This window comes from Zalophus californianus, chromosome X (assembly GCF_009762305.2).
Source record: "Zalophus californianus isolate mZalCal1 chromosome X, mZalCal1.pri.v2, whole genome shotgun sequence".
NCBI classification, from domain to species: Eukaryota; Metazoa; Chordata; class Mammalia; order Carnivora; family Otariidae; genus Zalophus; species Zalophus californianus.
In genome coordinates, this window is record NC_045612.1 from 10,699,833 (window position 1) to 10,717,266 (window position 17,434).

At 38.7% G+C, this 17,434-nt stretch overlaps 1 pseudogene; it reads right to left on the reverse strand.

The window, feature by feature from the left end:
• Positions 1-12,746: 12,746 nt before the first annotated feature.
• LOC113931122 lies at positions 12,747-13,340 on the reverse strand (annotated as a pseudogene).
• Positions 13,341-17,434: the final 4,094 nt, after the last annotated feature.

Sequence of the window (17,434 nt, forward strand, 5' to 3'; positions counted from 1 at the left end):
CTTAGCTGTCAAGCATCGGAAGTAGGTGGAAAATTACAGCCTGATGGAGGACCTCTCTCCTGTCTTGCCTCAGCGAAATGCAGGTCTTGTCTTCTCCTTGGTGTCTTACCCGGCCCTATTCCTGGAACCAAGTGGCCTACATCTCTACTGACCTTCTTCCACTTTCTCCCCAGCTGACATTTTGGCCTTTTTTTTTTCCAGTTCTGTGTCTGCCTCTTCGATAACTTAGTAGTGTTAAATCAATCCATTTATTCACCCCTTGAATCTTTTAATTTTTGATGATCTCATTTCCCTTCCTAACTAGCTCATTTCAACATAGCTACAGCCCTTCCCGTCATCCTCTATCTACCACTGTTTTTCCCAGCCCTTAGGCTAGGGCTCTGGAGACCTCTAGCCTGTCTCTTGCTTGGAACTTGATAAATAACATTTATAAAATCACATGATGGCATTAATGGAATTGGGCAGGGTAACCTAGGAATCCGAGAAATGTTTATAAGATTGCTTCTAGGAAAATAGTGCTTCTGTTTCCAGATAACCAATTATGTCCGGAGAAATAGTTCTTTTGTTTCTAGCCAACCAATTAAGACATGGTGAACTTTAAAAAATAAAAAGTTTTTCATAAACTGGGCCATGCTTGTGAGAAGATGAAAAGATGATGATGGTCACCAAGCATTACTGAGTGCTTGCTACATGTCAGACACTCTGCTATGTGTTCTAGATGCCTTATCTAATCTGGTATTCACAACAACTATCTAAGATAGAGAATTTCTAGGATTTCCATTTTGAGTTTCTGGGACTTTTACAAGTCCCACGAATGGGAATTGTTGTGGCTGCCGCGTGAACTTAGGTATATCATGTTCTCACGCTCTGTGGTACAATGCTCAGGGCAAACACTAGTCCAGTTGACAGATACTCATGGAAAAAAGGAAGGAAGGAGTAGATGGACAGATGCAAGAACAGATAGATCATGTAATGTTGCGTATTGTATAACAGATTTGAAAATACAACATTGTACTGCTTCAGTGGCTTTTAGTAACTCTCTTCCTCTCTGCCAGGTGCCTAGATCCCTGCCGAAAATATATCAGCCGTTACAACAGAAATCACTAGTATCATTTTGTATCATTTCACCAGCTAAAGTAACTGGCTGCCTGGTTACAATAGAGTTATTTTTTTCACAGTGCAATGATTGCCTCTAAAGTACCTAAAGCCAGGCACCTGGCTGGCTCAGCGGGAAGAGCATGTGACCCTTGATCTCAGGGTTGTGAGTTCAAGCCCCATACTGGCTATAGCGTTTACTAAAAATAAATCAGCTTGAAAGTGCTTGAAGCAGTATGTTTTTAATTATGTTTCATGATATAGAGCCAGACAGTTTTGGAGTGAAGGACGTTTGAGGAAAACGTCAAACTCCAGAAATCCCTGGCTATAACCGTGCACATGCTGCTTGGCTCTTCTGTGACTTATATTTCTCACCTGTAGAATAGTACTTCACAGTTTGGGGATTTTTAAAAGTTTCTTTAGAGTTGGGTTCTTTTTTAGCTCATAGATCAGAATTTTTGGCTCAGTGCCTGGTACATTAAAATTGTTAGCTATTTATATTAATAGTGCTAATTAATAGAAATAGCTTCTTTCATTTATCTTGTGACTTACAATTTTCCAAATGTTTTTACTGAAATTATCTCAATTGATCATCTAAGAAGCCTGGACATAAGACTTAAAAATAGCAAATTTGATCTTCTAAGACAATTATTAACATGTTCCAGGCTCTGTATTGCTTTTTCCATTCTTTTTTAAGGTTGAACAAAAATCCATTATAATTAACATAGAGCGTTACATTAGTTTTAGGTGTAGAATACAGTGATTCAGCAAATCTGTAAATTACTCAGTGCTCATCTTGGTTAATCCCCCCACCTCCCCTCTGGTAACCTACCAGTTTGTTCTCTGTCGTTAAGAGCGCACTTTTTTTCTTTATCCCTTTTTCTTTGCTTGTTTTTTTTCCCCCTTAAATTCCACATGTGGGTGAAATCATATGGTATTTATCTTTTTCTGACTTATTTCACTTAGCATTATACTCTCTAGATCCATCCATGTCATTGCAAATGGCAAGATTTTCTTTTTGATGCCTGAGTACACACACACACACACACACACACACACACACACACACACACACACATTCATTGTGTATATATATACACACCTTTGTTGTAGATATATAACACATCCTCATTATCCATACATCAGTCGTTGGACACTTCGGTTGCTTCCGTATCTTGGCTACTGTAAATAATGCTGCAGTTAACATAGGGGTTCATCTATCTTTTCAAATTAAAGTTTTTGTATTCTTTGGGTAGATACCCAGTAGTGGAATTACTGTGAATCCTAAGCTAGTTCTATTTTTAATTTTTCGAGTCACCTCCATACTGTTTTCCACACTGGCTGCACCACTTTGCATTCCCACCAACAGTGCACAAGAGTTGCTTCTTTCCATACTTAAGCACAAATGTGGCAGGTAGGTACTAGTATCCAGTTGAAGAAAATGAAGTTCTCAAATAACTTGTTCAAAGGTGTTCAGCTAGGCAGTAGCAGAAGTCTGAATCAAATGCACTTTGAGCCATTTCTCAGCCCCAATCGCAGCACTTTCCCAACATTGATCATGTGACAGTTTTGTTCTTGAGAATGTGATTGAGCATAGAGACTTTAAAGATTTATTTGAGGGAGGGTGGGGCCGAAGAGGAGGAAGGGAGAAAAATCTCAAGATTCTCCCTGCTTCCCCGCTCCCTGCTGAGTGCGGAGCCTGAAACGGGATTCCATCTAATGATCCTGAGATCATGACCTGAGCTGAAATCAAATCATCTGACTGACCATCCAGGCGCCTCAAGCATATAGAATCTAAAGCCCATGTGTACATGGGTCCAAATTCTGGCTCATTCACCTACCAGCTGTGTGAGCATAGTCCTCAGTTTCCTCATCTATAGAATGGAACTTGTAATACTACTTGCTTCATCGGGTGTGGCGAGGATTAAATAAGATCATATATTCAAAGCAATTATAATAGTCCCAGGGATGTGTTAGCCATTAATATTGGCAATTATTTCTGATGCACGTAGTCATCTCCTATATAATCAAACAATTACAACTCATTGCTCTTCCAGTATACTTAACTCTGTTCTGAAACTGAATGGAAGCAATTAATTTAAAAATCCAAATCCTGGGTACCTGGGTGGCTCAGTCAGTTAAGCATCTGCCTTCAACTCAGGTCATGATCCCGGGGTCCTGGGGTCGAGCCCCACATGGGGCTCTTTGCTCAGCGGGCAGCTGCTTCTCCCTCTCCCTCTTCTCCTCCCCCTGCTCATGCTCTCTCTTTCTCTTTCTGTCAAATAAATAAATAAAATCTTTAAAAAAAAATCCAAATTCTTTATTATGAGGATCGAACAATGCACTATTTCAGCACTACCATCTACTTTTAAATAACATTTTGGTGTGAAGTGAAGGTACCCATTTTCTGGTTTGGGAGAATGAGATACCCACAGTTCAAAGGCCATTCTGAAAATGAGAAGATGATTGTCAGTGAGCCAGACATCAGTCTCAGTACTGGAGCACTATTACTAGATGGGTGATTCTGAGAACACATTGATCTACCACTTCCTATCCCCCCAACATAAATGTAGAGTCTTGGTTGTAATAGAGCTTATGTTCCTTCCATGGAACTGATTTCTGTGAGGTGTTCTGAATATCAGGTAGCTTGGGAAATCATTAGAATAATAGCTACTATTTAATAAGCATCTACAGTGTTTCAAGATATGAACTAAGCCCTTTATTTTTATTTTTTTATTTATTTTTTTTAGAGAAAGAGAGAGTGTGTATGCAAGTGAGGCGGGAAAGAGGCATTGCGCGCGCGCGAGAGAGAATCTTAAGCAGACCGCAGGCTCAGCATGTAGCCCGAGGCAGAACTCAGTCTCACCACTGTGAGATCATGACCTGAGCCAAAACCAAGAGTCAGACGTTTAACCAGTTGAGCCACCTGAACTAAGCCCTTTATATTCATGAGATGAAAAGATAATCTGCAGAGCCAAGTGATAGAGATAGAACTTTCTTTGTCTTTTTGTGATTTGGCCTAATTTCACTTTGTGGCCCACATCTCCCAGGGTGGCAGAAAGTCAGTGACTCACTATCCTGGCAGGATTTCCCCCTGCTCATTTCCCCATCCTTGTGAATGCAGGGCCTAGGGCTTAGAATACGCCAAAGCATTTGCTGAGAATGGGCCCGATGAGTAGGAGTGCTGGTACATCTGTTTCTCATCCGGGTGATCTGATCCTTGCAGGAAACCATGGAGGCATCCCTCATTTCTCCTCATAGACCTCTGGGGTGATTCTTGCCACTACTTCTCCACCATATTTAAGGATCTGGGAATCCATCTGTTATTAGTCATTCCCTGCTGGGCTTGTATAATCACTGCTGGACTGTTTATGCTTCATCTACTGAGACACAACAGAAAATCATTCCCACTCTGGGATCTTGCTATCTTCTTGTGTCTCCTACATAGTAACCAGAGTATAGATCCCCTTGATGTCTTGACAACGCCTTCCTTCATTGATCCTCAAGATGAGACCACAGCTGACATCTTGATCACAGCCTCATGAGAAAATCTGAGGCACAGGATCTATCAGATTACTGACTCATAGACATTGTGGGATAATAAACGTTTGTTGTTTTGAGCTGCTACGGTTTGGGGTAATTCGTTGTGTGGTGATATATAACAACTAAGATGGAAATAAAATCTCTGTTTGCCTTCCAGTATTTCTGTCTTTTCCTAAAGTCCTTATTCAAAACCAAATCCAGGAATTTTTCCTTTTGGGCTATGATCTCTGTTACTGTCACATCCTTCTACTGACGCAAAGTATATCACAATTCTTGAGATGAGGTGAGGGAAAGAAGCAGGAGGGCTTATACATTAGTAGAGAAAAATGGTTAGTATTTTAAAAATACCATTCTTACTTTCACTACCATTCTAACAGATAGTTATCATTATGCCCATTTTGTAAGTGAGAAAATTTAAGCTTCAGAGACATTAATTTACCAAAGGTCACACAATCATGTATTCATCATCAACCTTCATTTCTCCTCACTGCATTTCACGACCACTAGGAAGAAGTTTGAGCCTACATTAGAAAAGAAGAAACCATCAACCCTGCTTTTTAAATCTGCCATGCAAGTTTTTATATATGTAGTGTTGTATACCAATCGAGAAAGGTTAATTTAGTGTAATTGAGGTAACAGCATAATAGGAGAGAAGTTGACTTTGGACTCTCTCGACTCTGCTTTTTTTTATAAGAGCAAAACCAGACTGCAGTAATTTCTGCAAATTATGAGGAAGTACATAGGAAAAATTCAGATACTAGACCAACATTTTCACCTTCTTAAGTTGTCATACTTATTCAAGTTCTATCCTACATAGTCCTTTGGAAAGACATGATTTAATATTGCTTTCACCTGTGAGACCATTCATAACATTTGGTTCTCATCACATTTTTCTTCTCATATATAATGAGTATTCATGATGGCACCTCTCTTCATCGAGCCTACAGAATTGAAATCAAAGCCAAGAAAATATATTCTGCTCTCTCCACATTGATATATTGAATCTATGACCATCTTGGCAATACAACAAAAATTGGTGTGCTCTGTACATAAATATATATTTCTTCATTAAGTTACTTTCTATTAAATACACTTAGATTGTTTGTGCTCCTTATCTAGTCCATCAGGTGGAGAATTTATTCAGCTGTATCTTTCTTTACTACAGCCTAAAGAATCCAGACTGCTCCAGGATATTTAACTCATTGAAATATTTTCATTAAATAGAGGGGTAGATAGGTAAGTGGGTCATGGTTAGATGCTTCTGTGTTTTCAATAAAAAGAGACCTTCCAAGGCCTTAATGAAACATTTATTACATTTATTTAACAAACATATCATAATTACAGTATCTGACACCATTCTAAAAAATTTTGTAAGTACTAATTTAATTTTCATGACAACCCCCATAAAGCAGGTAGTCTACATTAATTTTTAAAATTGAAGAAACCAAGGCATGAAAGATTTAAATAAGTTGTCCAAGGTTGGACAGCTACTAGGCAACAGAGACAGGATTCAAAATTTGGTCTTTTGGTTGGAAGATCCATGTCCTCCACCACCACACTATGCCTTAGGGACAAAAGGAATCATTTTAACAATGTTTGAGAAATCACAAGAATTTCTTTAATAGCCTATCAATGAAAATGCATACATATTTGATATCCATATATATTATGCATATTCCATTCATATGTGGCTAATCCTAATGAACAGCCCTGTGGATGACCTCTCTTAGATATGAAAGCATAGATGTATAATATCTACATATGGATATAATAGAGGAAAGCATTGCCTTATTATCAGAAGACATCTTGAGTCTTGACTGTAACTCATTAATTATGACTTCAGTCGATTTTTATATCAGCTTTTTTTTTTAAGATTTTATTTCTTGATTTGACAGAGAGAGAGAGACAGCGAGAGAGGGAACACAAGCAGGGGGAGTGGGAGATGGAGAAGCAGGCTTCCCGCCAAGCAGGGAGCCCGATGCTGGGCTCAATCCCAGGACCCTGGGATCACGATTGGAGCCGAAGGCAGACGCTTAACGACTGAGCCACCCAGTCACCCCTTTATATCAGCTTTGTGTTTGTGTTTATGTTTTGCTCACTATTGTATTATACTCTGCCCCTTGCATACTATGCTTAGCAAACATTAAGTACTTAATAACTGTTTTTGTTGAATTGAATTGATAATGTGTACTGCTTGATTATTTGGGGATTATCTGTTATGTCTTCCCATGAGCTGTGTAATAGTGAATTCTCCCCTATATTTAACCAAGAGCTAGATAGTACTTGCTTAGTGTACATTATCAAAAAAAAGATATATTGTGTAGAGGAACCAGAAAGAAACAAGTTTCATAGGAAAGTCAAATGCATATCAACTCATAGATTAGATTCTACATGCCTTACTTATTCTTGGGTTTTGGAATATTAGACGAGCCCATTCTATGCTAGAAATGAAATACTTTATGACTACCCAGGAAATTGAAATGGAAAAAAGCAAAACAACCAACTGGGTCAAATAATTACCTTGAAAAGTTTGTAGATTAGGCCTACAGTTCCAAAATACTATGTTCTAAAAGAATTCTAGTACTTTCTTCATCAAAGAATCAAAAAAGGAGGGAAAAAGTTTTGTTTTTTTTTTTTAAGGTTTTGTTTATTTATTTGACAGGGAGAGAGACAGCAAGAGAGGGAACACAAGCAGGGGGAGTGAGAGAGGCAGAGGCAGGCTTCCCGCCGAGCAGGGAGCCTGATTCAGGACTCGATCCCAGGACCCCGAGATCATGACTTGAGCCGAAGGCAGACGCTTAACCGACTGAGCCACCCAGGCGCCCCTGAAAAAAGTTCTTTTTATTGCCCTTTTAAGATGCTGTGTTTTTCTTTTTTATCTGACCTTACCCGATTTTCAGATGTTTTTTTAATCACAGCTATAGGTATTCCTTTTGGGCTCAAGCAGTGTTTTTTAAAAATATTTATATAGGCAATGGATTCCTCTCCCTCTTTCTCCCTGTCTTCCCCCGCTTCCTCTTCCTCCTCCTTTCAACTGAGTATGTGAAATTACAAAGTTAATAAAGCTAACCTAAGCTAAACTTGCAAACTTGATACAGGATCTTACAAAATGTCTACAAAGAGAAATGGAAATATTTAGAAAATGATTGCCTTTAAATCACAAAAACTGTGTTGGAAGCTTTAATATGCATGAAGGTCTTGCTCTCATGTTCAGGTCTTGTTCAAAATCTCTCATTCTCATACCACTCATTGAGATGCCCACTGCCAGTCACTAAAGCTCTTTCTAGCTTAAGCCCCACTTTGCTAACCTGGACTGTAGCTACTTGCGACAAAGAAAAAGAATGCCTTTCTTTCAAATTCCTAGAAACTAGGAATCTTTCTCCCTCTCCAGTTTCAGTGTGGTTTGGTAAGCTGGCCTTACTTACATTTGTTTCTTTAGTTCATTCATTGCAGTATTGAAGAGGATGCCCTCACACCTACTTTCTTCCTCTTCATTTTAGAATTCTATTAAAAAACCCAAGCTTGTTAAAACCTCCAAATATATTGTTGTTGGAGATGGTAAAGTTTCCAAGGTTCTAAATTATTTATTTCTAAATAAATCTCTACACTATAATAAATACAGCCTATATAAGAAAATTGAAAAGATTTTTCACATTTCCCAAAAGTTGTGTTTACGTTCTCATTTATTATTCACATGAATATTCCCACTATACAGAACAAATTCTCTTTAAAAGGTGAGAGAATTGGGAAAGAATTCTACAAATCACTTAGGTGCAGTTCTTAGCACAGTTCACTCATGTATGGATTAAATGAGAATATTAGAACAAAGATTGTCTCATTTTCAAGGTCTTTTCTTCCAGTAAATTTAAGCAAACATGAATTAGATTTCCCTATGGTGAGGCTGCAAACAGACACATGCTTTTCCCTGAGACTTATTCTTTTGTTCAAAATGTACCTGGATTTTTTCTCTTTGACAAACTGTTCATAATGGCTCGATGGAAAGGTTTTCGTGATTTATTTTACCTTGTTTTATCATTGGTGTCAGTGCTTCGGACAGTGTGTTTACCAATACAATCGGATGCTACCAATGTTGGACTGTAGACCCAAATAGCTGATGATATAAAACATTTGTCAATTTGGCAAGATGATTTTTGGTTTTTAATGAAAAATGAGAAAATCAATTAAAAATGTTCATTAATATTCTTTTCAGTTTGTTGACTAAGATCATCAAAATATATGAATGGTTTTGTTTCTTCATGACCAAAGCTCCAAAATTTTGAATTATTTTAACAGTGGTAAAGTGGCCTATATATGAACCAGCAGAGTAGGATATTCTGTAACATCATCATTTTCGATGGCTATCTCCAAAATATTGTTTATTGAGATGAATTATAGTTGATGTTAGCCAAAGGAGTAACATTTATCAGGTGTATGAGATGGTAGATTAAACCTTCATATTTGCGTTTTAATAAGGACCAATACTTTTTCTGCTAAAAATAAATGAAATGCAATTTTTAATTAAAAATAAGTTTTTGACAAGGGTGCCAAGATCATTCAAATGAGGAAAAGCCAGTCTTTTTAACAAATAGTATTCAAAAACTAGGTATCCACAGTCAAAAGAATGAAGCTGAATCCCTACCCTATACCAAATCCAAAAATTAACTAAAAATGGATCCATGACCTAAATTTAAGAGCCAACTCTCAGAAGAAAACATAGAGGAAAACTTCATGGCATTGGATTTGGCAGTGATTTCTTAGATGTGATGCCAAAAGTGTAGGTAACAAAAGAAAAACCATATAAATTGGAATTTATAAGAATAAAAACTTTTATATATTAAAACAAATTATCCACAGAGTTAAAAAGCAACCCATGAACTGGAGAAAAACATTTGAAAATACTATACCTGATAAGATGTTAATATCTTGAATTTTAAAAGAGAACACCAACAGATCAACACTCTAGGTAACAAAACCTGATTAACATAAGGGCAAATGACTTGAATAGCCCTTCTCCAAAGGTAATAGGTCAATTACCAGGAAGCACAGTAAGATACTCAGCATCACTAATCATTAAGGAAATGCAAACCAAGACCTCCGAGAGGAGGTGACATCAGCAAGATGGAGGAATAGGAGGTCTCAAGTTCATGTCCCCCAACAAAAACAATTTTACAGTTATCCAAGGACAAAAGTGCCACTGTGGGAACTTTGGGATCCAGGTAAGAGGTTGCAAAACCCCAATGAACCCCAAGACTGAAATGTGCCGCTTTGAAAAGGCAGGCCCACTTTCTGGTGGGAGGCTTACCAAACACGGTACTACCTACTGCCCAAAAGGAGCCCCAACCTACTATGTACTTGGATCCAGCTTCACTTGGCTGCCATCCTGCAACCAGCCTCATCTTCCCATGGACCCAGATGGAGCCACATCCATATACCCCCAGGTTATGGTCCCACCAACCATGGACCTGATCGTAAGTTCTGGAGCAGCCCTATAACTTAGCTATAACCTTGCTCTCTTGCTGGTCCAGAAAAAAATTCCTGCCTACACAGGGACCCAGGAGGAGCCACACCTGTTCTTGCCCCTTATAACAGGCAATCAGGACACAATTTCAAAGCTGTCCTGTGACCCTGCTCCAGTCCGGCTGTCCCAGAGACCCAATGATACCAGTCCATGCAGCTGGTAGCAGGCTGGATGAACTCAGTCCCACCTGTGGACCTTGAAGAGGCTCTGAGACTCACTTCCAGCCCCACTCTGCAGTGGTCCGGGGGACGTCCTGGCCACTCATGGAATGGACAGAAGACATGCCTACTCAAATCCCTGGTGGCAGGCCTTCTGATCTAATTCCTGTGGACGGACCCTGGAACAGCCCTGTGACCCAGCTCCAGCCCCACCTACCATGGTCCTTGAGGCAGTCCCATCCACCCAGGGAGCCCTCTCCGAGACCTAGCGGGAATCAAACCCATCAGTGTACCTGGTAACAGGCCCACTCTCTGTGGGCTAGACTGAAAACCTGGAAGTGGCCCCAAAGACTGACTCAGTTCTGCTCACACGCAGTCCGGGAGCAGTCCCATCCACATGGGAATCTAACAAGAACCACACATGCCTGTGCCCCTCGTGACAGGCCTGCTATCCGCAGACCCAAACTGTGGACCCCATAACAGTCATGTAACTCAGCTCCAGTCCTGTCAGTCTGGGAACCCAGCACTGGTAAAGGTAAGTGTATAATCAAATTCAGAATACTCTAATACTGTGAGGAAAGCACTTTTACCACAGGCAATAATATTGGGGTGCCCAGGTGGCTCATTCAGTTAAGTGTCTTGTCTTCAGTTCAGGTCATCTCAGGGTCTTGTAATCGAGCCCCACATGGGGCTCCCTACTTGGTGGGGAGCCTCCTTCTCCCTCACCCTCTCTTCTTCCCCCTGCTTGTATGTGAGCATGCGCTCCCTGTCAAATAAATAAATAAAATCATTTTTAAAATAGGCAAAAGTATTGAAATACTATAGATACAATACTTTCTTAATGAACACACTAAAAATAATGTGAATTGTGACATAAAAATATAAAGTGGGGGAAGAAAAGTATAGAATTTTTAGATGCAATTAAAATTGTTATCAGCTTAAAATAGACTGTTATAAGGTATATAGATGCTGCAAATAGAATATGCATGTGCAGAAATTTCTATATGTTTTCCTTTCCTTTTTAAATCCCAATGTACTATTTGCTGTCAAAGAATTATTTAGTGCTAAGAAGCAAGTTTCTATCCCTATGAGAAGGTAACTTTCCCATCTGAAGCTCTGAAATCATTTAGTTTATATTGGTTTTGATCAAATCAGGAGATAGCAAAAGATGAGAAAATGATTTCAAACAATAATCCTACTCTGTTCCTAAGATTGGGATATTTTATGGATGACAGCTAAATTAAATTGGAGTAAGAATTGCTCACAATGATGAATGCTGCTGTTCATTCATAGTAACTTGAAAAGAGAAAGAAAGTAATTTTTCTTTAAAAGGAAAATCAATAGCCTGAAGGAATGATCAATTACTGAAGACAAATCCTGAGAAGATTTATCAAGAATTTCAGCTTCATCATCCTCTTCGAACTCATGAGGCCTTTGGTCAGAGTATGGATGAAAGATTCTTCAGGAACCTCTGCCCCTACTCACTACTAAATTTGACCCCAAAGGCAGCTGGGAAAGCATGGTTGTTGAGCTGCAGGTTTTGGTATCTTTCCCATGGCCCTTAACAGCAAATACTTGACAAGCCGTTCATTCATTCACTCATTCATTCAGGAAGTGCTTTTTGAGCATCCACTATGAGCTAAGCCGTAGAGTGAGAGAATGTAACCCGAAACAAAAGGATTTTAAAAACACCAAGAAAGACAACCCCCTTCCTAATTCAAGCCACACCCACTGTCTACTGGGGCTGAGTGAATTCCGAGGCCTTAGGTTTTTGGCAATCCTCCCAAGTCTGCATATCACCCTACCCCTGCTTGCCCAGAAGCAGAGGCACTTTTGGCTTTCTGAAAGTTTTCTTCCTCATTTAGCTGCTGTCTTGGCCCCATGCCATCATGCAGAAAGCAAAATCTATAAATATGAACTAGCTCTCAAGCAGCCGAGAAAATCTACAAGAAAGATGATGGTACTAATAATGATAAATGTTCTTTACCCTTTGATTGATAAAATAATTGTATTTTAAAAGATCGGCTTTTTTTTAAAGCACTGAACAGATTATGGGTCACACACTTCAGTTATCCACACAAGATACATATCTTTCACTTTATTAGTGTCTGCTTTTGTGAAAAAGATCTCAGTAATAGCAAAGGAGTTTCTTTTTTTTTTTTCCTCAGTTCAAGTGCAATAGAAACAACAAAAGACAAAAAGTGATGCCCTGCTACTGTACATAACAGTTGGCCTGCCCCATAACAGCTCGGGCCCTTCTCTCCAGAGGAAGGAAGCCTCACCTCCCCAACTCCTGCAGGAAAGGCCTGTCCTGTCCCCATACCACACCTGCACAGAGTCTAAAGTCTTATGTTCTGAGCATGACAATGGTACAAAAGAGATTTTGTTTTCATGGCCCCCCACTGCAGCCCAGCCCTAAAATGACCCGGCGCTCACTTCTGCTTAGAGAAATATTCTTTGCTCTTCTGGACATCAGGCTTGATGGTATCACTGCTAGGCTTCCAGCCAGCTGGGCACACTTCCCCATGCTTGTCAGTAAACTGGAAGGCCTGAACCAGTCGCAGAGTCTCATCCACAGAGCGGCCGACAGGAAGGTCATTTACCATGCCTAAGGATACCTTTATCATCAATGATAAAGAGGCCCCTGAACGAGATGCCTTCATCAGCCTTTTGGACCCCATAGTCCTGAGCAATGGTACGCTTGGGGTCTGATACCAGGGGAATGTTCATGGGTCCCAGTCCTCCTTGTTTCTTGGGTGTGTTGATCCATGCCAGGTGACAGAAGTGAGAATCCACAGAAGCACGAATCACTTGACAGATGAGTTTCTTAAATTCTTCTGCCCTGTCACTGAAGCTATGATCTCCGTGGGGCACACAAAGCTGAAGTCAAGAGGGTAAAAGAAGAACACAATGTATTTTCCTTTGTAGTCAGATAGGCTGAGGTCTTTGAACTGGCCATCTGGCATAACAGCCGTGGCTTTGACGTTGGGGGCAGGATGCCCAATTTTGGCATTTCCTGAAGACATCTTGCTATCGGCAGCTCTGAGAACAAAAACGCCGAAGATAAGGCAGGAAGAAGACACCTAGCAAAGGAGTTTCTTATAAAGAAGATAATCCATCTAGAATTACTCCACAAAAGGAGTATCACAGAGCATGTATTAATAATAGACCTTTTTTTGTAAATATACATATTCATACCATTACATATGTTTTGTGTGTCCCCAGTTCACTAGTAGTAAAAAAAATAGATAAGATCATAGTATAAGGTTTGCCATGTCTTCCAGTTACAACCAGAATAAAGTTCTTGGTTTTGGGTTTTTTTTTTCTTCTATTTTATTAATATGCACATTTACACAAAATGTAATGGTCCCAGTATGTACCCCTAAAGAATTAAATGACAAGAATTAATTGACTCTTATAAGTCAACTTCTGTATTATTTAAATATGGAATTTATAAACTTGTCCGATGTGTAGAAACTGGAGAGAAAAGTTTTGGCTTCAACTCAAGAAATGTTTAATGGTCAAAAATATGCAAATATATCATGGCCTGCCGGAAGATAATGCTTCATAAGATACTATTGGATGAAATGAAGGTGTGGAATATTTGATAAATTTCATCTTGATTATGGAAAGAATGATGTTTCTTTACCTACTAAGGAGTTTGACGCATCAGCAAATATTTGGAAAAACATATTTGGGGTTCAAGTTAAGTTACTTTGGAAAAATATTTTGATTAAATACTGTATAAGTAAAGACAAAAATAACTCTACGTAACACTTACACTCCAGTTAATAACTGGAATATACTGGTTAATAATAACCCATGCAAGTATGGGTTAACAATTCTGAAACTACTGTATGCATGCATGCACCAGCACTGAAGAAATAAATAAATATATTGTAGAATATGAGAACAAGTTCTCACTGTCAGAAAATAAGCTACAAACATGGAAAGAGTGAGTCCTAGAGTGAATCTCATGGTGTTGGATTGGAATTGGAGATATCATTATGAATGCATGTTTTTGTTAACATATACATAGCTAGATGATAGATGTCTAGATAGATATATAGAGAGAAATAAATATAGATGTGTATGTAGGCATAGGTTAAACATATGTATTTCCAATTTCTGCTCACTGAGAAGGCCTAGGAGCAGTGATACCCAGTAGCAGTGAGTACACCTTATACCCTGGTAATAGTTTCTAAATACCATTCTCCAGTTATAAGAGACAGAGTCACCTGGAAATGTGCCTGATTCTAGGACGAGGTCAGAGAAAATACAAAATAGTTCTGGAACGTTTCGCAGTGTCAAAAATTAAGTGCCCAAAGAAGGAGGCATCACATCAAAGGGGCAGAGACATCAACCTGAAAGAGTTCCCAGTGGAGAAAGTGGAAACAATTTAAACAACAAAATAAGTAATTATAATACTGGGTGAAAACCTGTAGATTATCAGTCAATGCAGGAGAGCAATAGCTCTTTTTTATTGTTTATTTTTATTTTTATTGAAGTAGAGTTGACATTCAATGTTATATTAGTTTCAAGTGTACAACACACCTTGTGATTTGACAGTTCTGTACATTACTCAATGCTCACCACAGGAAGTATAGTTATCATCTGTCACCACACAAAGTTATTACAATATTATGGACTACATTTCCCATGCTGTACTTTTCATCTCTGTGACCCACTTATTTTATAACTGGAAATCTGCCAGTCTTAATCTCCCTCACCCGCTTAATTCTTCAATAAGAATGGTTCTTTTTTACTGAAGAATTCCAATTAATAAGTGTGGAAGGAATGAGAATAACAGAAAATAACCATGAACTAATAATTTTAACACTATTAATTGCTGAAGCAAGATCCACCAATGGTTGATAAGCTGGTGAGCAAAAGTTTGAGGAGAAACAGGATATTTATGTAGTCTCAGTGTATCACTCCCAAGATATTTGTTAATTACAACGGGAATAATTGTAACTTTATGGCAGAGACTGGGTCCATCAGATACCACCTTAACAAAGTGATCAAGGTTAACATCAACAAAAATGAGACCTACCCACCTCCTCTATGTCCTGAATTGTTATACTGAGAAGGGTAACTCACCTCTGTAGCATTCTAACTAAAAATCCACAACCACAGTCCAATCACATGAAAATATCAGATATACCCAAACTGAAGGGTATTCTACAAAACAACTGACCATTTCAAAATGTTAAGGTTAGAAACATTAAGATCTAAGGGTTGCCTGGGTGGCTCAGTCAGTTAAGCGTCTTCCTTTGGCTCAGGTCATGATCCCAGGGTCCTGGGATTGAGACTTGCAGGCTCCCTTCTCAGTGGGGAGCCTACCTCTCCTTCTGCTGCTCCCCCTGCTTACGCTCTCTCTCTCCCCCCCCGCCCTCTTTCTGACAAATCTTTAAAAAAAAAAAAAAGTAAGGTCAAAAGACAAAGGATTTAGGAATTGTCACAGATTGGAGGAGAGCAAGGAGATGTGACATCTTTATTAAATGTGGTAGCCCGCAATGAATCCTAGGTCAGAAAAAGAAAAAGGACTTTAGGGGAAAAGCTGGTGAAATCGAAATTAATTCTGCAGGCTAGTTCATTGCAATTCTAATGTTAATTTCTTGGTTTTGATAACTACCGTGGTTATATAACATGTTAACATTAGGGTAAACTGAGTGAAGCATTGTTCTATGGGGGAACTTTGTACTATTTTTGCAACTTTTCTATCATTTTAAAAATTATTTCAATATAAAAATCATAAAAGTAAGCATACACCACTGATCCAACATCATATCAGTTGGAGCCTGGTATTTTTCAAATGAGAATTTGACACAACCCTCTTCATTTCATTATTTCTGTTATTTCTTTCCCTTTCTCTTTCTATCACTTGTTTGTGCATTAGCATTCGCATATCACTTCTTATGCAACATTAAAGTAAGTACAAGAAGCAATTGTTTATCGACAACAGGAGAAAGTTAACCCTTCCATCTGTATAGCATATAATATCTCTGATTTACTTTAATTCTTAGCTTATCAGAGTATACTTTGGACATGAAGATGGATGGCCTGGGATGTTTTCCAAATTCATCTTTAAAAAGACAAGGTGTTTCATTCTAGTCTATTTTTTAAGTGCAGCAAAAGATTTATCTCTTCATTAAGCTCTTTAAAAATCGACTGCTGCATAGGGCTTACATTTGGTAATGTGACCATAGAAGGCAATGCAGATTAAATAACTCAACTTTATTTAAATAATATAATTTTATAAGTAAAAAAATAGAGTTTAAGTTATGTAATTTAAATAATCATAACAGTACCAACAAACATTTAGTGTGTCAGGTTCTTTGATATATGGTCTATGTGGATTATTTAACTTAATAATAATCAAAATTATGAATTGCTAATCCATATTGCATGTACTCCATGTGCCAGGATGCTGAATGCTTTACACAGTTTATTTAATTTCATCCTCACCACAAATCTGAGCTGGGTGGTAACATTGCCCTTAGAATCACCTGGTGACTTGTTAGTCTCTTAAAGCCAGGCCACGCCATGTATCAATTTAATCAGAATTTCTAGGCGTGAAGCCCCAAATCAATGATTTCTTTCACAGTTTCCCAGGTGACTGCAATGTGCTACCACATTTAGGAATCCCTGCTCTAGAAATTGCTTATTCATAATTTTACAAGATGTCAGTGAGAAAAGACATGATTAGGCAAGCTAGGTACATAATATAGAAACTAGGAGCGCCTGGGTGGCTCAGTCCTTAAGCGTCTGCCTTCGGCTCAGGTCATGATCCCGGGGTCCTGGGATCCAGCCCCATGTGGGGCTCCCTGCTCAGCGGGGAGCCTGCTTCTCCCTCTCCCACTCCCCCTGCTTGTGTTGCCTCTCTCGCCGTCTCTCTCTCTGTCAAATAAAGAAAAAAGATTTTTTAAAAAAATTATATAGAAACTAGAAGTTATTGACACGTTATTGTACAGAAGTTCTAATTATTACTGAGATAAAACTTTTTAATCTCAACAGTCTCCTCTGCTGAATAGATTACACATTCCATTGTGGCAATATTTTCCTATAATCTTTTACGAATGAAAAATAATTATAACTTAAAAATAATTGAAAAAGAATT